Below are 22,727 nucleotides of genomic sequence, written 5' to 3'. Positions count from 1 at the left end.
TTTACAAAACGTAAAAATAACCAACAATTATTATTACAACGTGACTATCAACTTCTAAACTTATACAAACGTATGTGTAAATGCAAAATTAAAAAATATCATTGTCACGTTTTTTTACTTTCTTAAGAGGAAAAATCATGGAATTTTATGAGTTCTTTAGTTTTGATTTATTTTATTAGCTTTAAGCTTATAAAATATTCTAAATACTTTAAACGTTTCGTGATGATGAATTTGTAGTTTTTCCATGATGTATTATTTAATTTAATAATTAGAGTTTTTTTTAAAATAAAAGAAGGTACAAAGCATTTTTTAGAGATTATTTTAACAAGTTAATTATTATTATTTATACGAGTATTATTCTTGATTATTTATTTCAATAAGAAATGTCAAAAGTCTAAAATACTTCTAGTATTAAAAATGCAGTTATCTTAGTTTGCGATTCCCTGACCAACCCTAATAACATTTTTAAATAAACAGATTGTACAAACAAATTTCACCAATAACACTAAAAGCTAATACGACGAAGGATGTCGTGAAAATAAGCCAAATGAAATAAGACCAATTCAGACATTGGTCAGATAATACATTGACAAAATGGTAAGATCGGATAACTAAGTAAACTAAAAACAAATTTAAAGGATTATTTTATTATTGCTTATTTGCTTAACCTTTAATTTTCAAGTAGTTATTAAAACTAATATTTTTGAATATGAACAGGGATTTCAAGAATATGCTTTTGGCTGCCTTTAGCATTTTTAAAGGGGTATATAGGTTTTTTAAACCTGATATGGTACAAAAACGTAAAGGCGAAATTCAATTCTTAACCAAAAGCCGTTGAAATATAAGTTTTGAGGGAATGCGTGTTTCCTAACAGAACTGCTATAATACTTTTACTAAAATGATACTTCAGAATTTTTGTTTGATTTGATATTAGCGATTTAATATGCTTAACCTTTAATTTTCAAGTAGTTATTAAAACTAATATTTTTGAATATGTACAGGGATTTTAAGAACATCAGCTATGCTGCATTCTGATGTTTTACATGTGAATGAGGATAGTATTCTTTATCAGTCTTCATCTTGCGAACAATAAGAATATCTTAGCGTGACGTCAAAAGTAAAAACTTCCTTGCCTACAGAAAACTTTGTTTTACAAACGAAATGAGATTATTAATGGAACAAAGTGATTTCACTTAAAATGTATAATTTTACTATTCGTTTCGAAACTATACGGTTCTAACCTTGAGCCAATAAAGGTTCGCTCTTTATTTTAATCGTTTTAACAATTTGCACAACAATAAGGAATTGAAGAGTTAGATATTATTGAGTTGTACCAAAAACTCGTTTCTAACTCAATTTCGATGAACTTTAATCCCAGTGCAACTTTATCAACTGATTGTGATAGAGAAACATTAAGCTCACACTCGCTTAAATTTTCTACAACTTCTTCCGAGCATGTGGTCGAAGGCACAGACAACGACACCAGCGCTGAAATCAAACGAAGAATAACTCTTGCAAATCGGTGCTTCTTTGGACTCCTCTCTCGAGAATCTAAAATCACCATCTTTAAGACACTTATCATCTTGGTTCTCATTTATGGCGCTGAGGCCTGGACCCTGTCAAAGAAAGATGAGAGCGTCTTAGGGTGCTTTGAGAGAAAAATTCTTCGGGTGATTATTGGTCCCGTACGCATAGATGGAGAATGGAAGAGAAGATATATCGACGAACTGCACGGGCTGTACAGCGACACTGACCTAGTTAGCAGAATTAAAGTCCAACGGCTTTGATGGCTGGGTCACGTAGAGCGCTCCGACCCGGAAAGTCTTCGAATCCGCAACCACAGGACGGCGCAGTAGAGGAAGACCGCTGATCAGGTGGCGCGCACAAGTGGAAGGTGGCCTCACCCAACTTGAAGCGCGAAACTGGAGACAGCTAGCTAGGGACCGAGCTAGATGGAGAAGTTTGTTGGGTGAGGCCCTAGTTCACACAGGACCGCCACCTTAAGTAATTAAGTAAGCATTAAAAATCAGCACTTTTTCGACATAAATGATAATATCTATGGATACAGAAAAGCTAAGAAAATCAAAAATGTATTAAAATAAAGGTGTCAAAAATGTCTTTGAAATGAAACTAAAATTTTGTAGGCAAACTTTTGTACAATAATATCTTTTAAAATTCAATGATGGCATTTATTTTTTGTTGACACCAATAAGTAGCTTAGTTCACAACCTTTATTTTTATTTATTGGGTTTTCTTTAAAAAAAAGAGGCTGGGATGCGACCCACACTTATAACTTGTCATCATGTCTGTTGATTTGTCTTGCTTAAAAGTTTGTCTATATGTGCTTGTATCAATTTTTACCAAATTTGCGTACTATTTTTTGTAGATTTTATTTTTTATGAAAAAAACCGACTGTTGGATTTTTATATAAAAATTACTGAATATCGAAAACAATATTTTCTGTGAAATAAAATAAGTTTGAAGCCAATATTTTTAATTTTTGAAAAGGTACCTGAGTCGAAAGCAAATTTTTACCAAGTTTTAGTATTGTTTTTTTTTTTTAGATTTTTATTTTTTGTAAAAAAACTGTCAATTGCATTTTTTTCAAAATTTTACCGAATGGTGAAAACAATATTTCTTGTAAGTAAAAATTAGTTTGAAGCCAATATTTCAAATTTTTGAAAAGATATTTGAGTCTAAAATCAATTTTTACCAACTTTTATAAATTTTTGTCAGTTCGATTTTTCTTAAAATTTGTCCTAATGTTGAAAACAATATTTCTTATAAGTAAAATTAGTTAAAAGCTATTATCTCAAATTTTTTTAAAGATATTTGAGTCGAAAATCATTTTTTACCAACTTTTGTTAATTTTGTTTGGTTTTTAATTTTTTATAAAAAAACTGTCAATTCGATTTTTTTTTTTTAAATTTTACTGAATGTTGACAACAATATTTTTTGAAAGATAAAAGTAATTTAAAGCAAATATCTCAAAGTTTGGAAAAGATATTTGAGTCGAAAATCAATTTTTACCAACTTTTATTAATTTTTTATTAGGTTTTTATTTTTTTGTAAAAAAACTGTCAATTCGATTTTTCTCAACATTTTTCAGAATGTTGAAAACAATATTTTTTATAAGATAAAGTAAGTTTGAAGCCTAAATTTCAAGTTTTTGAAAAGATATTTGAATCGATATTCAATTTTTAACAACTTTGAGTAATGTTTTTTTAGATTTTGATTAATTGTAAAAAAAACTGTCAATTCGATTTTTCTCAAAACTTTATCAGATGTCAAAAACATAATTCTTCGTTGCAAAAAATTGTTTTGGAGCGATGAAAGCATATTTTAGTCGTAAAATTTTGGTGGTGAGACATTTTTTTTCAGTTTTATTGATTTATAAAAAAAAACAGTTAAATGGATTTTTTCCAAAAAACTTCTTTGAAATCACGGTACAATAAATAATTATATAAAATTTAATTCAAGTCTCTAGCGTTTTTGGTTCGTAAGATATTTAGGGTTAACCAAAATTGTCATCTTTTTTTCAAACTGCTATGGTAAGAAAAACCGCCCACGCAATTTTCTTGAGAGCCCTGTCTGCATCTTTCTGCCTTATTATCTGTATAACAAAATCTATTTAAAATCGATATCTTTTCTGTTTCTTGAGCTATGGACGACGAAAAAAACGTCGCGAAGGTACGTACACACGCACGCACAGACATCTTTCTAAAAATCTTTTATTTCGACTCTAAGGACTTTGAAACGTCGTGATATGTCAAAATTTTCAATTTGATCGGACAAACAATAACTTCCTATGGGAAGTTAAAAATTAATTATAAGAAAAAAACTTTCAAATTCTCATTTAACTCATTTGAAAGACATTTTTGACACCTTTATTTTAATACCTTTTTGATTTCTCTTTTTTCAATCTATGTCAATGAGCTTTTGTTTAAATTCAAACACTGTTCAATTTGTTTGTACGATGGTGAAGCCCAGTTGTACATCAGTTGTGCGTTTAGGCTTATCGAATAATCTTCAACTTCCTTGAAAGAAGATCTGGAAGAAATCAGACGATGGTCAGACAAAAATGGTTTAAAAAACAACCCAAATAAATCAAAAAGCGTTGTTATTTTATTTCAAAGATAAAAGGCCTGCCATATTTTTGTCCCCTATCATCTCAAATTCTTTTTCTATTGAGTTCGTCGAAACTGATTTTATATACTGAACCTTTACTTGGAAAAACACATAGCTAGACATATGGTGTTCTCTATTCGCTTTGGTCTTCAAAGTACTATAAACCTGAAAAACAGGTGCAGTTGTGAAAATGTCTGTGATCTTGATTATGAAAGCAAAAGAAAAATAAGCGTTGCATTTAATAGTCCTATACGTTACGTTTACGAACTACGGGGCGTTTTGAACGAGTTTCACAGCATGCAATAACCTTATTGGTTATGTCGTTTAAAAGCCATTTTTGTTTACAAACTTTAACTTTATTTTCGGATGTGCTTTTAACCCATCAAACTTGTGATATATTAAATTAAAAAAAAATCATATTTAAATTCAAATAGATCATTTTATTTAATTATTTGTGAATAATTACTTTTAAGTAAATTCTATAAGAATCAGACTTAATAACTTTTTTGGAACGAGCTTATGGTTAAAAACAGATAACGATAAAAGTTATTAAATCGGTTAAACAGAATATTCTTTAAAATTAAACAAAATCAGAAAATATCCTATATGTAAGATTTACATCCATAGTTATTTGCATTTTGAGTAATTGAAAACCTTTTCAAAGCTTTTGAACTGCTGATTTCTTAATAACACCACAACTCGTAGCCAGCTTCTGTTCATCAAATTTGTTTAGGTGACCCTTTGTTGGGATTGAAACGTCACCTTATTTATTAAGTCTAAAAACTGAAGAATAAAACTGACACTAAATAGAGCAGTTGTGTAAAATCTCGAGTTCATTGTTGTTTTCAAAAGAAAAACTTGTTTTTTTTGTCTAAATTAAAAAGTAAACAAGTAAAAATCGATAATTACAAAAAAGAGGTCAAACTTAAATAAACAAAAGTGTATTCATAAAAGCAACCCGTGTTTTCTGTGTATCCTAATAACATTTGTATTTATTTATTTGATTTTAAGTTTTATAAAAACAACATTTAATTTATTTTGAGGAAGCTACAAATATGTAGGTATCGGTATATAATCAATAGGTACCAGTTTTTTTTCAATCACAATTTAATGTTTGTTTTTTTTTTATCGATAAATTCAATTTAACAATTCAGTTAAAGTCAATGTACTCTATTTCTTTTAATGTACATTTTTATTGATTTTAACTTTGTTTACAATTCCATTTGATTACAATTTAATTTTATCTAAAATATGTGTGATGTTAAAAACTTTACATATGTATATCATAGAAAACACTCGTTTTTTAAACAAAATTTAAACTTTACAATTTGAAATTGATTAATTTGCAAATCAATAGAAAATTATAAAAACGCTAAATGAATTCCTCTAACGAAAGAAAACTTGAGATGAAATGGAGTAAGGTTGGACACAATGCAACAAACTAGAATATTATTATCCTGATTAAATAAGCAAAACGAACAAACAGGATTTAAATCAGATCTATATGTACATTTCTAGTATTTCAGTTCTGACTTTGAAAATCTAGCAGCTTATTTCTAAAACTAAAAACTCATCTCTGAAATAATTGTTTTCGCACCTAGGCAAGACTTAATTGTCGATGAGAAAGAATCTCTTTCATTACAATTCTAATATAACTTCTGGTCTATGCGAGCTATGCAGACGTATAAAGACATTTCTAATTCTTCGATATTATCGGTTCGCAATGTGATCAAAAACTCTTTCAAAATAACTAGAACACACCAGTTTTTGACTGGGTTCTAACCACTACCAAAACTAATCTTAAGAATTCGTTTTCAAAGCTATAGGTCTGATCGACTCATTACCTTGATAATGTAATCAAGTTCAAGTTTTTTTTAGAAAAATGTAAAGTAAGCCAGACTCTGTATGGATGGCATTATAAGCGGTGTTCTTTGATAATCCGGAAATTCGTTTGAAAAAATATCTTTGAACATTTTCTAGTTTTTCCGAATGCTAATGACTGTATATTTCATTATTATAGCAGAGGCAGTTATTCACTGAAGCGTTAGTCTTTAAATTTGGAAACTGTAACAACATTTAAAAAAAAAACACATACAATTCAGAAAAATGCATTGATAGTACGGTCCATATAATTTAATGTTTGAAGATTATTTTCTTGACCTTGACTGCGTCTCAAATGGTCCATCCGCTTAGTTTAATTTTGATATTCACCCCAAAATCTACAATTCTGCTTATTGCAAAAAATGAGCACGAAACGTGCCTCAGCGGTTTAAACTAGTGTTGCCAAAAAAATAGTAGCTAAAAAATCACCCTTTATTAAAAAATTTAGACATTGCCAACTTTTGTTTTTACTTAAGCATGTGCATGAACATTTGAGTTACATGTGAGTGGATAACCAAGATATTTTATTTCATCGACAACTTCGATAATATCGTCGCATGTTGCATGTTTTGAAAGCCATAATTTAAGACTTCGAGCTGTTTATTTTGTGTTACTTATGGATTTGAAGCTGTAGAGTAAACGGGTTATCGGAAATGATAAAGAGATCGTTTGCACAAAGTAGGACCTTAACATCAACATCGTCTATCGTAATACCTCTCGGCATTTGATTTTTAACATTATTAATAAATAAGGAAAATAACGAATTACTTAAAACACCTTAAAAAAGAAATTTATGAGGATTTGGCAAAGTATCTATTTTTATTTTCTAGGTGCAGTGTAAATCATTTGAATATATCACTTAGTTTTCGTAATTTATCATAAGTTATAAGATAAGTAACGAGTCTTCTATTATTCGATGATTCTATTTGAAGTATGGAAAAACCTTGACTGTAATTCCTTTACGTTTTTGAATAATTCTTTTTAGAGTTTAATTTGAGTGCTGATTCCGAATCTCAGTTATACCTGCCTTAAACATTATTTTGTTTTCAATGTATTCTAAAACTAACAACATTTCGAGTGAGATGAGAAAATTTCAAGTCTATATCTTTCTTTGTTCTTATAATCCTTAAGTCGAAAACAATTTCTTATCAGTTTTTTTTTGTTTTTGTCAGTTTTCGTGTTTTGTTAACAAATCTGTCTATTAAATATTTTTTGAAAGATAATACAAAAATACTGATTGAATTTTTCTGAGAAAATTTTCTTAGGAAAAAAAATGTCAATTGGAATTTTCTAAAAAATATACCTAATGTTGAAAACAATATTTTTCATAAGATAAAATTAGTTTAAAGTCGATATCTTCAATATTTGCCAAGATATTTGAGTTAAGTTACATTTTATTGTTATTTTTAATTTTTATAAAGAATGATTCAACAGAAACAGAACAAGTCAGCATTTAACTTTGTATAAAAGTCAGCATTTAACTTTGGAGAAAAGCAAATCATTTGATTTGATTATATATTTGACACCTTTGACACCTTTTTGGCATTGAGTCCACTAACTTTTGCCACCTGTCAATAGGAATAGACTCTTAAGCTTTTTTTACTGATTGCCATAATTCTTCTTTCGAGGTATGTAAAGGGTGATTTTTTTGAGGTCAGGATTTTCATGCATTAGTATTTGACAGATCACGCGGGATTTCAGACATGGTGTCAAAGAGAAAGATGCTCAGTATGCTTTGACATTTCATCATGAATAGACTTACTAACGAGCAACGCTTGCAAATCATTGAATTTTATTACCAAAATCAGTGTTCGACAAATTTTGTTCAGCGATGAGGCTCATTTCTGGTTGAATGGCTACGTAAATAAACAAAATTGCCGCATTTGGAGTGAAGAGCAACCAGAAGCCGTCCAAGAACTGCCCATGCATCCCGAAAAATGCACTGTTTGGTGTGGTTTGTACGCTGGTGGAATCATTGGACCGTATTTTTTCAAAGATGCTGTTGGACGCAACGTTGCGGTGAATGGCGATCGCTATCGTTTAATGCTAACAAACTTTGTTGCCAAAAATGGAAGAACTGAACTTGGTTGACATGTGGTTTCAACAAGATGGCGCTACATGCCACACAGCTCGCGATTCTATGGCCATTTTGAGGGAAAACTTCGGAGAACAATTCATCTCAAGGAATGGACCGGTAAGTTGGCCACCAAGATCATGCGATTTGACGCCTTTAGACTATTTTTTGTGGGGCTACGTCAAGTCTTAAGTCTTCACAAATACGCCAGCAACTATTCCAGCTTTGGAAGACAACATTTCCGAAGAAATTCGGGCTATTCCGGCCGAAATGCTCGAAAAAGTTACCCAAAATTGGACTTTCCGAATGGACCACCTAAGACGCAGCCGCGGTCAACATTTAAATGAAATTATCTTCAAAAAGTAAATGTCATGGACCAATCTAACGTTTCAAATAAAGAATCGATGAGATTTTGCAAATTGTATGCGTTTTTTTTTTTAAAGTTCTCAAGCTCTTAAAAAATCACCGTTTTTTTTTTGGCCCAGAGCCCTCTTTACATCACTTCACAAGTTCTCTATTGGATTAAGATCCGGAGACTGGGCCGGCCACTCCATAACATCGATCTTATTGCTTATAAACCACGTCGTTGCCGCCTTCGAGGTATGCTTAGGGTCATTATCTTGTTGGAATGACCACCTAAGGAGCATTTCTTCCTCAAAATACGGCAACATTACATTTTCCAGAATATTTATGTACCCTCCTGATTTCATAATGTCCTTAATCCAGAATTTCGGGCCATTTTTCACTCGTCAGACCATAAGATGTTCCGCCATTTTTCTTTGCTCCATAGAAGATGCTGCTGCGTAAATTGTTTTCGTCTTTGTCTATGTGGAATAGTTAGCAATGGGCATTTCCTCGGCCTTCTAGAGGGTAGTTTGTTTTCCAGCAACCTTCTTCTGATTGTTGAGGTGTTTAAATCCAGGTTAAGGTCCTTTTTTATTTGGGTTGAACTAGTAAACGGGTTGGTTTAAACAGCCCTTGTAATCTGTCGATCAGTGGTTTAGGTAGTTTTTCTTGGTATTCCTCGGGTTTCTGGGTGGCTGGTCCATTTTAAGGCATTTGTGACCATATTTTGAAAACAACCAACCAGTCTCTCGATTGATTTATAGGTTTTTCCATCACCTCGAAGCTTTTTGATAACTTCTCTAATCTGATGAGAACAATGTCGTTTACGGCCCATTTTTACTTGTTCTAAATCAATTTAAAAATATTTTAAATAATTAATATCTATAAACTGATGATAAACAAACTAACAACTTACTGCACTTCACTTTAAACGACGAATGAGAGTGACTTCATTCTAATGCACTTATTTTCTTACACAGCGAATTTTAACAACGGTTAAAATTAACGGGTCAATAAATCAAAAGCAACGGCTGGATGCACGTGAAGCAGCAATAAGGCGATACAAGAGCATGTGACATATTTTATGTATAATTTAAGTAACACTTGTTTCACTCTTTCTTAAGGAAATTAAAACCTTTTCAACCTATGCAAGTTACACTTGAGCCACTTGATCTTCCCACAACCATCACCACAGCAGCCAATTCCACAGATCCGTTGTGCTTATCCAGCATATAAATAAACAAAAGACGAAACTCTATATAGAGGACCACCACAGAAGAATGAGATACATTCTTCGTGCACAAAAGTGATGAAGCAGCATAAAGATAACAAAGTCTTCGCCCAACAATAGAACCGATCATCAAATCATCAGAGAGTCATCATCCAGCATTCAAATAGAAACGTTGTTTCCATTAAATAAATTTCTTTTTAAAAACCCAAACTCGCAAAAGCATTTTTTAATTGGCGCAGTCGGTAGGATAAGTGAAAAAAAATTATTAAACGAAAATTAATAATAAACACTTATCTAGTGATCGTAACCGTGAAACCCAAACGTATATTGGAACACGACGTGATACTTACAAAAAAAAAAAATAATAAAAATTGCGCACTAAAAATCAGTGAAAAACATAACAATTCAAGATCCGTAAGGACATATATTGTGAATTCTCGCAGAGAGAGTGTTTTATTGGTTTGATTTATTTAAAAAGAAAAAAAAGAAAATATATATTCAGAATAATAAAAGTAATCGGTGACTAGCAAGAAAAAAAAAAGAAGAAATACGAATAAAAGAACAGTGAAAGTGAAAAAAAAACAAAACAAATCAACATGTCAACTAATGACGAATTACCACTAACTGTAGCAGAAGAAAAGGAGCAAGAATTTTTGCTGAAAGAACTCCAGCAAGTACCACCTTTCAGAGGTGCCTCGGAAGACAATTTGGCACTCTTTATATCTGCGGTGGAATACCTGATGGGAAAAATTATTGGACAAGCCAACATCATCAAAGCTACCTTCACCTTACATCACAAAATACAAGGAGAAGCAATAAGAGCATTAAATGCTCTCACACACTTAGCCCCATGGAGGGACGTTAAAAATAGTCTGGTAAGGAATTATAGTGTAAAAGAAAGTTATTTAAAACTAGCTCAAGAAGTAGGATCAGTTCAAGAAAGAAATACAAATAAATTGTATGAAAAATTAGATAGTTTATTACAGAAAATACAAACTAAGGCACAGCTCGAGCCTAATTTTTTATATACCCAAAGCAACAATGAATTGTTAATACTAGAAGCTTTCAAAAGTAATTTAACTTCTAGTCAGAAAGCCATAATCATTGCAAGTAAATGTACTACTATGATGCAAGCATATGATTTATTGGAATCAAATTCCATGTTAAATAATGACTATGTAAAAAAACCCATAGATACGAATAAAAATTTCAATAATTACATTCCTAAACAGAATCATTTCGTACCTAGATATAATAACATGAATAAAAATCCCAATAATGTTCAAAGAAATAATAATTTAGGAATGAATTCAGCTCAAATAAGGACAAATAATAATCAGGTCTTAGGTAACCACAGACAGAATCCTTTTAGAGATTATAAATTCGGATTCCAACATAATAATAATTACCAACCTCAAAATAGAAATTATCAAGGTCAAAATAATAATTATCAAAGTCAAAATTATTATCGGAACCCTAATTATAGTAGACAGATAAGACAAGAACCAATGGAAGTTAATCGTCTTACCGACGAACAAAATAAAAATAGTGAAGAAGTAAATTTTATTCAAGGGGGTCAACGACACTTCCTGTCGTAGAGCTAAATGTACAACAAGAACATATTAAAGTCTTAGTGGATACAGGATCTACTATGACCCTTCTTGATAACAGAAAATTAAAATCCTGTAAAAGAATAATATTAGACAAAGAAATTAAAGTTAACACAGTAAACTCTCATGTTTACATAACCGAACAGATAATAACTAATTTACCCGTAGAGTTTAATGAAAAAGCCACTATGGAGTGGAAACTGATGAATTTTGAAAATAAAAGCTTTGACGCGATCATAGGATCAAATTTTTTAAACGCTATAGGAGGAATTGTCAATATGAGAGATAAATACTTAGAAATAAATAATAATAAAATTCCTTTTTGTAATTCGAAAATCAAAGAAAAAGAATCAATCAACTCAAATGATCAATGTCCTTTTCCTTATAATGAAATTCATACAATGGAATATAGCTCAGTAGAGATAGGTGAACTTTTACATAAAAATCTAAATAAAGAAGAAGGAAAGTTATTAACAGAATTTTTAAGAAAAAATAAAGATTTATTTTATACGGATGGACAAAAGCTTAGTGCAACAACACAGACTACTCATAAAATACGCACAAAAAATGATACTCCAATATTTACAAAAATTTATCGCTATCCCAAAGTACATGAGATAGAGATAAATAAGCAAATATCTGAAATGTTAGAAAACGGGATAATTAGAAAGAGTATAAGTCCATACAATTCCCCAGTATGGGTAGTTCCGAAGAAAACGGATAATTCAGGGGTAAACAAATGGCGCATGGTCATTGATTACCGCAAACTAAATGAAAATACGGTTGAATATAAATACCCACTTCCTAATATAGAAGACATACTTGACAAATTGGGACGCGCCCAGTATTTTTCAGTATTAGATCTCGCTAAGGGATTTCACCAAATACTTGTTGATATTAAAGATATCGAGAAAACAGCTTTTAGTGTACTTAATGGTCACTACGAATTTCTAAGGATGCCATTTGGATTGCGAAATGCTCCAGCATCATTTCAATGCATGATGAACGAAATTCTGGAGGGATTAATAAACAAAATTTGCGTAGTTTATATGGATGACATCCTAATATTTAGTACTTCCTTAACGGAACACATGATTAACTTAACCAAAATATTTGAGCGTCTAAGAAAATATAATTTAAAAATTCAGGTAGACAAGTGTGAATTCTTGAAAAGAGAAACTAAATTTTTAGGACATGTGATTACTAAAGATGGATTGAAACCGAATGAAGAGAAAATAAATGCAATTCAGAAAATTTGTATACCTAAAACCACAACAGAAATAAAATCTTTTCTTGGTTTAACCGGGTATTATAGAAAGTTTATATCGGACTATGCTCGTACAGCGTTACCAATGACTAAATATTTGAAGAAGGGAACGAGAATAGATGTTAAAGATTCCCAATATATACAATCGTTTGAAACTTTAAAGAAAAATATAATGAGTCCCCCAGTATTAGCATACCCTGATTTAAATAAAGAATTTGAGCTCACTACCGATGCATCAAATTATGCGATTGGTGCTGTATTAGCTCAAGACAAACATCCCATAACATATATTAGTAGAACCTTAAATGATCATGAAAGAAACTATTCAACCACGGAAAAAGAATTATTAGCCATAGTGTGGTCCATTAAATATTTAAGACCATATTTGTATGGAAGGAAGTTCCAATTAAAATCAGATCATCAGCCTTTGAAATGGTTAAAAACAAAAAGTATAGGGAAGGATATTTCTGGAAGATTACAGAGATGGATACTTTCTCTTGGAGAGTATGATTTTGATATAAGTTACTTAAAAGGATCACAAAATACAATAGCCGATTATTTAGGCAGAGAAATAAAAGACAATGAAATAAATCATATAGATGAAGAACAGGAATTAGAAACTCGACATTCTAAAGAAGAAGAATTATTAGATCATTTTGTTATTATAGAAAAAGCTGTTAATTCTTACAAACAACAGATAATAGTTAATCAAGATTATCAAGGATGAAAAATAGGAATAAGACGAATAAATGGAAATAGAAAATTAGTTGAACTTTCTCCAAATTTATTAGAATCACCAAGTTTCGAGAGAAAAATTAAGACAGTGTTAGAACCAAAACAAACAGGTATATATTGTGAAAACGATGCAATATACAATAAACTACAACAAAAACTTATAAAACTTTTTGATAAAAGTCTTATGACATTTCATCGATGTAGCTATTTAGCTAAAGAAATGAAAACAGAAGAAGAAACAGTAGAACAAGTTAAATTATATCATGAGTTAGAGACCAGTCATTCTGGCATAGAGGAAAATTTTACTGGATTAAAAAGATATATTTTTTTTCCAAAATTGAAAAATATAGTAACTACAGTAGTAAATAATTGTGCCATTTGTCGTTTAAATAAATATGACCGGCATCCAGTTAAACCAAAGTTTAAATTAACTGAAACCCCTAGTGACGTAAATCAAATTGTACATGCAGACTTATTTTTCTTAAATAAGCTACCATTCCTTTCTACAATTGATAAATTCAGCAAACGTGTCACATTTACTTCAATCCCAAATAAAAATATAGAAAGTATACATACAGCATTAGTGCAGTATATTTCACAACATGGAAAACCAATCAAGTTTGTAATGGACAATGAATTTGACCAAATTTCTATTAATACTTTATTTAATGATTTAAACATAGAAAGACATTTTACAACACCTCATTCACACACAGGGAATAGCCCTATTGAAAGAGCACATAGCTCAATATTAGATAAAATACGATGTCTAAAAAATGGAAAACAATTATCAGACCTAGAAAAAATTAATATTAGTTACAAAGCTGTATTTTACTACAATAATGCTATTCAAAACATAAGTAAGAAAAAACCATTTGAAATCCAAGAAGGAAGAGTAGATAAAAAACAATTATACGAAACCTTTAAGGAACACAAAGAAAAGAAAATATCTCAATTAAATAAAAATAGAGAAGATACGGAAAAACCTAAAGATAATGATTATGTAGTTAATCCTGGAAGAAGAGATAAAATCTTACCAAAATTTAAGTATAAAACTACAAAAAGAGTTCATCCTGTAAACATTCAGAGAAAAAGAAAACAAACTAGGCAAATTTCAAACAACGACATGTCAGAACAGGAACGAAGACACAAATCAGAAAATAAAATTGCCTCTACAACAGAGTCAGTATCTCAAAATACTTCATTGAGTGTAGAATCGGAAAATATACCTCTCGCACAGTTAAAGTGGAAATTAAGAAAAGAATAAATCATGAATTTTTTATCCTTTCTCACCTTAATAACATTATTAGTTACAAAAATTAAAAGTGAAATAATAATAGAAAATATAAATAACCAAGAAGGTTATGTTAAGATTAAATTGAACAAAGTAGACATAGTAAAAGATTTTGCCCATATTGCACATAGAATAAATATAACAAAGATAGAAGAGGTTTTAAATTTCGTAGAAATAAATATATTAAAATTAAAAGAAGTTAATTTCCCGACTGACATTTTTTCTGAAATAGAAACAATAAAATCAGAAATAAAAAGTGTAACAAATCATAGACAAAAAAGAAGTCTTTTTGATATAGGCGGAAATGTATTGAAGTTTTTATTCGGAACAATGGACGAAAGTGATCGAAAAAATATAGAAGAAATGTTAACGATAAATAAGGAAAACAATCACGAACTAATTATCAATGTGAACAAACAAATTGAAATTAATAATAAATTTAGAAAAACTTTAAATGCCATCGAGACAGAATTCAATGAGATGTTAAAAAATAATTTTGTTAATGTAAAAAAAGAAAGTGTTACTTACGTACACAGATTAATTATACTAGAAATACGAGAAAAATTGAATAAAATAAAACAAGCAATTGAAAAAATACAAAATAATATTCTTTCAAGTAAATTAAACGTTATGGTTGGCTCAATGTTAAATACAGAGGAAATAAACCGATTTAAAATAGATTTCAACAAATTGAAAAACATAAAAATATCAACAGCTCTGTTTAAAGATGAAATTATTTTTGTAATAAGTATTCCAAATAACATATTGAAATTAAATAAATATTTTGTGACAAATTTACCAAATTCAAAACAAGAAATGATAAACATAAAAGATAATTATGTAATAATGTACGAAAATAAAGAATATAAATATGAAGACAAAGAATTAAGAAATTTAAAATATTATAAAAATTGCTTATACTATACAAATTGTACCAAAATATTAAATAAAGAATCTAATAATGTAATAGAATTAGAGCAGGGAAAATTATTAATAAAAAATGGAAATATTGAAATAAAAACAAACTGCAATGAAAAAACGAAAATGAGAATACGTAATAACGTATTGATTAATTACGAAAATTGTAAAATTAATATTGAAAATAAGACATATATTAACTTAATAAATGTAGAAGAAAGATCTACGTATCTTGATAACATGGAATTATATACAAATCTTGCTAACATAAGTGAATATAAAGAAATTAAATTAGAAGAAATTGAAAACATAGATTATATTCATGAAAAAATTTATGATATCCAAAGACATTCATATATATCATATTTTATGCAAACTTTTATAATATTGTCAATTATAACCTTAGTAATATTCATATGTAAAAATAAACTTCACAACATTTGCTCCAGGAGTAGCAACAATTTTAAGGAGGGGGGAGTTACACTTGAGCCACTTGATCTTCCCACAACCATCACCACAGCAGCCAATTCCACAGATCCGTTGTGCTTATCCAGCATATAAATAAACAAAAGACGAAACTCTATATAGAGGACCACCACAGAAGAATGAGATACATTCTTCGTGCACAAAAGTGATGAAGCAGCATAAAGATAACAAAGTCTTCGCCCAACAATAGAACCGATCATCAAATCATCAGAGAGTCATCATCCAGCATTCAAATAGAAACGTTGTTTCCATTAAATAAATTTCTTTTTAAAAACCCAAACTCGCAAAAGCATTTTTTAATTTGCAATATTGCACCTATTATTTTTCACACCACTGTATAACCAAAATAAAAGAAATTATTTTAAATTGTCTCTTGAATTATTTTGTTAAAGAAAATAATAACAATTTTCTAGTCAAGAAAGAATTCGGACAAAATGAAAACAACGGGAATATTATTAAAAGCAACAAAAATGAGAAGCTGCTTTACTCTCTTTTACCGCATCCAATCTTTTTGGCATAGATTGAACTAGTTTTTTTCACAGAAAAAAGTAGGAATTTTCCCATTTTCCAAGTCTTCCTTCTTGGCAAAATTGTAGTTTTTAAGCTGATTGTCTAAGTAACTCCATACATTTTTAATAACATTCAGTTCTGGTGATTGTGGGGGAGGTTCAATCAAATGTTTCCAGTTATAGAAGAGCCATAACCAAGTATTTAAAGCCTTGTGTTTTGGGTCGTTGTCTTGGTAGAAGTAATATTCTTTCGTAATTCCTAATTTTCGTGGGCTTTGTTGTAAGGAAGTAATAAGATTTCCTGGACCATCCGCCGACATAGATCCTCATACCATAAGGGAGCCGCCTCCATGTTTAACAGTAGGTCTCAAGTTTTTTTCGAAGCACTATTCACGGATTCAGGGTTAACATCTTTTTACAAGTACTTGTTTTACTATCCAACGTTCATCACCTGCAGTAAACTCCTTACGTCTTCCAGTTTTTTTGTAGATTTTCAACGGATTTATGGTTGTGTTCAAAAAAATAGGAGTGCCTGTTGTTTTTAGATTAAATCGTGAATCAAAAGTTGTATAATTTTTTTTAATTTATTTTTTTCTTTTGTACAAAATAGGTAATCCAGTCTTTTATTATTATGCTTAAAGACTACTTTGTTTAAAACAAATAAGGTAGTAAAAACATGAATTTTATCAAAATAAAGCCAAAAGGAATTATTCAAAATAACAGGAGTAAACAAAATAAAGTATAAAAAACTTACAAAAATATTCAATATTAAGATTTTTTTGTCAGTATTTTGTGGAAAATCCTTTGTTTTTTATAATTGCTGCACATCTGCGGGGCATAGAGTTCACAAGGGCCTGACAACGCTCAACTGGAATGTTTCCTCGACTGCGTCCCACAACTGCCTCGAATTTAAGGGTCTTCGTCGAGAAACACCCTTTTTCACATCTGCAGATAAATTTTCTATGGGATTGAGGTCAGGCGACTAAGCTGGCCAGTCCATGACCTCAACCCCATTGACCCGTAACCATTCCTTGGCAGACTTACTGGTGTGTTTCGGGTCGTTGTCTTGTTGAAATACCCATTTAACCGGCATATTCCAACTCGCATAAGGCAGCATCACATTGGACTTTATATCCACATAAACGCGCTGGTCCATCGTGCCAATGATTTGATGTATGGGGCCAACACCAGCATATGGGAAACTGCCCCATGCCATCACTTTAGCACCTCCATGCTTTACCGTTTTAATAGTGTACCGAGGCTTAAACTCGGAATTTTCTGGACGTCGGAGCCAGTTCCACCGAATAAAACAATTTTGGTCTCGTCAGTCCACAAAATGTTTCGCCATTTCTCTGCAGGCCAATTAGCTGGCTTCTTGCAAATTTCAAACGAGCGGCTACATGTTTTTTGTAAGCATCGGCACTTTTCGTGGACTCCGAGCGAAAAGATTGTGTTCCAACAATCGCCTTCTTATTGTTACGCTACTTACTGCCAGTCTTTGATCTTCCTGGATCATCTTAGAGGAAGCAAAAGGATCCTTTCGGCTGTAGCGAACAATACGTCGATCGTCATTTTCACTCGTTTCTCGTTTCCGTCCCCGGGTTTCGACTTTTTTTTCATATTTTACAGCATTGGCTATCATTTGGTCAGAGCACCCCAACATCAACTTTATATCCTTATAAGTTTTTCCTTCATTTCGCAACTTTTTTATGATTTCCCGTTTTTCGTCGGTGCAGTGCTTTCCTCAGCCCACTAAATAACCAAAGTTGTTTAGATATTCGTTATTCCAACTATTTAATATTCCTATTTTAATTTAGTTACTTACTTTTTATTTTTTTTAAGTTTTTGATTTTTTTTTACGTACAATATAGTTCACATTCCTATTATTTTCAATATCCGGATTGAGAGTAAAGATCATTTGATCTCTGGTTACAAATGTAAAGGTTATGAATTCAAAACCAGTTCATTGTTTTATCATCTTTAATGTCCCGTTATACTTACCGGTAGAGAAATGGGCTGATTACCAGTATACACATGGTAAAAAAAAAACACTTGAGCAAATTTTGTAAAAGCACTTCTATTATTTTGAACACAGCTATAGTTGTTTTGAACTTTTGTATGATATCTCCTACCGTAGACTTCTTTTAACAATTTCTGCAATAGCACGAACAGGTTTACCTTCTTTAAAATGTTTTATTACTAATTTTCGCAATTCTATCGTTGTATAACCACGTTGTGCTTCCATGTTGACCCTTATTATAATAATCTGACTTATGTTACGCCATTATTATTATTAACCTAAAAGTGATATTTTTGTTCCGTTAAAAACAAAAAAAGATGAGTACCTATACGACACAGTATCCGATTTATTTTTTGATATTTTATTTCCGATCGTTTCTTTTAAATTGAAATTCGACGGCTAATTCTTTACAAAAATTTAATTTTTTGCTTAATATTCAGAGTAAATATTAAAAACTGTGGTTTGATGTCCAAATACGCCATTATCAAACTTTCATCAAATTTATTTCGATCTTTAAAGAGCAAAAAGATATGTGTCCGAATACTTTTTTGATAAACTGTACCTGGACTTGTGAATTAACATAACTTCCTAATAACCTAATATAATAATGTATTTCTTTAAACTTTTAAAGAATGATTTTGATTTAATTACAAATCCGTGTTGACTATTACCGTCAGTTTTGAACCATAGGGAGACTATATTTGAAAATATCGCATTGAAGGGATTTCAAGCTCTGGTACGTTCTATCAAGCGACGATGTGAAGATATATTACGGGATCAACAATCAAAAACTGAAATTTAACTACCTACTTTTTTCAAATGGTATGAATATTCATATTTTTTTAAGTGTGTATTATTTACAATTCTTTGACAATATTTTTTATATTTATTAGTTTATAACATTTACATATATTTTCAATTTATCTTTTTGTTTACTATTATTTTGAAAACCATTTTAAGTATAAAAAAATCAACAAGTAAACCCTAAAATACGACATTACAATAGCCGGGTAAGGAAAACGTATGTATATTTGGAACATACAACAACTATCTATGAACTTCTAATGTACACAACAGAAATTGGTTTATTGCCTTAAACTTACTTATGAAACGCAGGTAAATGTGGACCAGCTTTATTTAAAGAGTATTAATGTTTGAGTACTGAAGTCTATAAGCACTATATAATGCAAAACATCACACTGCCTGAGTGTGTAAAGCTGATGGTAAAGAAGCGCAGAGTAAAATAATTAAAGTGCATAGGCCAAAAAGCAACAAAATTCAAGCTAACAAGAAAGCGTTTTACTTGAACCGATAGAAAGAGAAGCAACAAGATCCGCTAAGCTAGTTTTAATTCACAAATCATGTTAAATAATCAATTGTGTAAGTTTAACACTCATTTTGATATTTTAAATTGCATACCTTTTTGATTTTCATAAAAGTGGCTTCATAAAAAGTTGATTTAGAAACATATTTAAAAGTGTAAATATGTGTTATTTAGATTGGAGAGTACAAAATTTGTTTATTAGGAAAGATTCCTACAATTAGGTCTACAGCTAAAATTAATTAATCAACTGTTGGGTAATTTATCAATTGAATTAAGAAATAAGCAAATTATTTCTCAACATACCCTCATACATACTTGCCTGCCTACTATGTCATTAAGACTAATCAATAATAAAAATAATTATGAATTTATGATGAAATTTTAATAAGTTGCTAAAACTGTTTTTTGCGCCTAAAGCGTAATAATTATGTTTAGGCCTTAGCTTTGTATGCTATCAAACTTGTTTACCCCAAATACCATCACAGTAATTTTTCAATTTAATTCCCAGCTTTATACCTAACCTACTCCTTATCTGCTGTGAGAACAGCGCAAAAAAATATATTATGCCATATTAACCTTCTAACTGCCTTTAGTGCAAGGGGACGACATACAAAACAAACAAAAACAACAAATTTGATCATTGTATGTACTAAGTTTAATCTATAACTTAATATATAATAACGTGAAGCATAGTTATGTATATGTACCTATTTTGATCGTAAATACCTATATACATATTAAATTTAAATTGATAACCTGTTCATCCCAAAAAAAACTGCCACTCTTGCACATATCAGGCACACATATATCAATTAAATCTTAGTGTGATTACCAAGATCGTTAAAATAAAAAAGAAAAATCTAATTTGGAAACAAGACCGAAAAAGGCTTGTTAACTGCGCGAGCTTGAGTGGTCAAGTGGTCAATAACCCTCGACCTGTATTCGTGTTATCCACACGGAGCAGCGCAGTGAATGCACTTGCACTGCAATGCGAAATATACAACAGTCAACCGCTTCCAAGTTCCAAACCAATAATCATCTAGAAAGATTCGGCGAGCAAAACCATGCTTGGGCTTTCACATGTTGCAGCAGCAGCATAGATCTGTTAGTAGTACTCGTGTTTATCGTTAGTCGGAAAGTGGATATTCAATTTTGAAGGTTTTGGATGCTTCTTCTAGTGTAGTTTACCTTGGAATTGGTTTGGTTTTGGTTCGATTCGGCGGCGGCGACGAAAAGAGATAAGACTTGAGAATAAACAAGTGCGAAATCACGAAGCCAAAAGTATCACCTCTTAGCTATTACTTAATGCATTTTTGTTAAAATTAAAACAAAGAACATGACTTTTTGAATATTTTCATTCATCACGCATTGAAAATACGAACAAAAGATAAATAAAAATAAAACTTTCATGTCAAAAAAAATGCATATTTTTGACAGATAATTTCCAGAAATCAATACATACATAACTTCTCTTTCACACACACTTACATGAATGAAAATTTAGCAAACACAAATCGATTCCTCCGAAGACAATAAATTTGAAGCGGAAACTGAACTTTTGATGGGAAATCCCGAATAAATTCAAACTAAAAACAACCCAAAGTATTCGAAATCACAAAAGGCGATAAAATTTAGTAGATTAATTTATTTTTTTATTCACTGCACCATATTCGAGTAATTATCTAATTTTTCAAGAGCGACGACGACGACAAAAATATTTTCACTTCATACACAGTATACTACACTAGTATACACGTCGGACTGTTCACAAGAGATGGCAGCTTCACAATGCAAGAATTTTACGTTTACTCAGCTGTTCATATATTCTTTCCAGGCATGTGCATCTCCCTCGCACTCGGTTTTATGACCTATTCACAATATATTTGAAAATGTTGATAAGAGTGCTTTTCAATAAAAGAAAAAATGTGCTGTGGAAATATCATCATAAATCTATAAATATGAATTGGTCATAATAAAGATAGAACGGCTTATTTTTAATTATGCTTTTAAGTCCTGCAGCTTTCTTTAGTTCAGGTTCAGTTCCGCATGCATGTCGTGTATCTATCCGAAAATTCAAGTACATATGGATCTAATGTCTATAAAAACGTGCTAGATTTTTAAATTATGGTTGATTTACATGTAACCTAACTATAATTCTGCCAAAAAGGAATTCTACATATAAAATTAATGTTTGTGAGATAGAGAGAAAATATTTTACTACAGAAGCATTATAGGAACTTCAAGAAATACAAAGTCAAGATTATAAAGGGTGGTTAAATTTTAAATTCCTATGTTTAATGTGAACCACACTTAAACATCAAGTTTTTTCCTGCATTTCATTTGACATTTCTCAATTCGAATCACAAAAAGATACACGCTTTACAGTTATTTAGGCTTATCATAAAAATAGTGCGTAGGAATGTCATGCAAGAGGTCTTGGGTTCAGTACCTGCCTGTGCCATCTAATGAAATGAAATCCTCCATTCTTTTCATAAAAAATGCTTTCTCAAATAAGCAGTTCGGTTTCGGCTTAAAACTTTTAGTCCCCTCCATCCGTGACAACATGGTTGAGAGTTGTAAGTCACTAGGTCCTAGACTGTTGCGCCACCTAATTTATTTTATTTATGTAAATTATTTTGTGTATTTTGTGATTTTTTCGGTAAATTTAATTGCCAAATGTACGTACAATAGTGCAAACATTTGAGCAAACTGGGTTTCGTACAGCTCGTTCTTTCAAAAATATCGCTACTGATTGCGATATTATGGCCAAAGAGCCCTACACCTCAACTCATTGTCGGTCAACAATTGCACCTTTTACTCTCATCGTTGTTGAACATTATGCATAAGGATTTCCGTTTACACGCTTACAACGTGCAATCGACTCGAAAACTAAAGCCTCTTGACC

At 30.9% G+C, this 22,727-nt stretch overlaps 1 protein-coding gene across 1 annotated transcript in view; it reads right to left on the bottom strand.

Annotated features, from left to right (window-relative positions):
- The window catches only part of LOC129942914 (protein Malvolio), a 63,904-nt gene extending 42,307 nt beyond the window's left edge, over positions 1 to 21,597 (bottom strand). Inside the window, exon 1 of the mRNA XM_056052045.1 lies at positions 21,311 to 21,597. The gene's annotated coding sequence lies outside the window, so the exon portion shown is untranslated. The remainder of the gene's footprint in view (positions 1 to 21,310) is intronic.
- Between the last annotated feature and the right edge of the window lie 1,130 nt (positions 21,598 to 22,727).

The sequence above is a fragment of the Eupeodes corollae genome, chromosome 1 (assembly GCF_945859685.1).
Source record: "Eupeodes corollae chromosome 1, idEupCoro1.1, whole genome shotgun sequence".
NCBI lineage: Eukaryota > Metazoa > Arthropoda > Insecta > Diptera > Syrphidae > Eupeodes > Eupeodes corollae.
The sequence above is the reverse complement of the archived record's forward strand: the minus strand, read 5'-3'. Positions and strand labels throughout refer to the sequence as shown.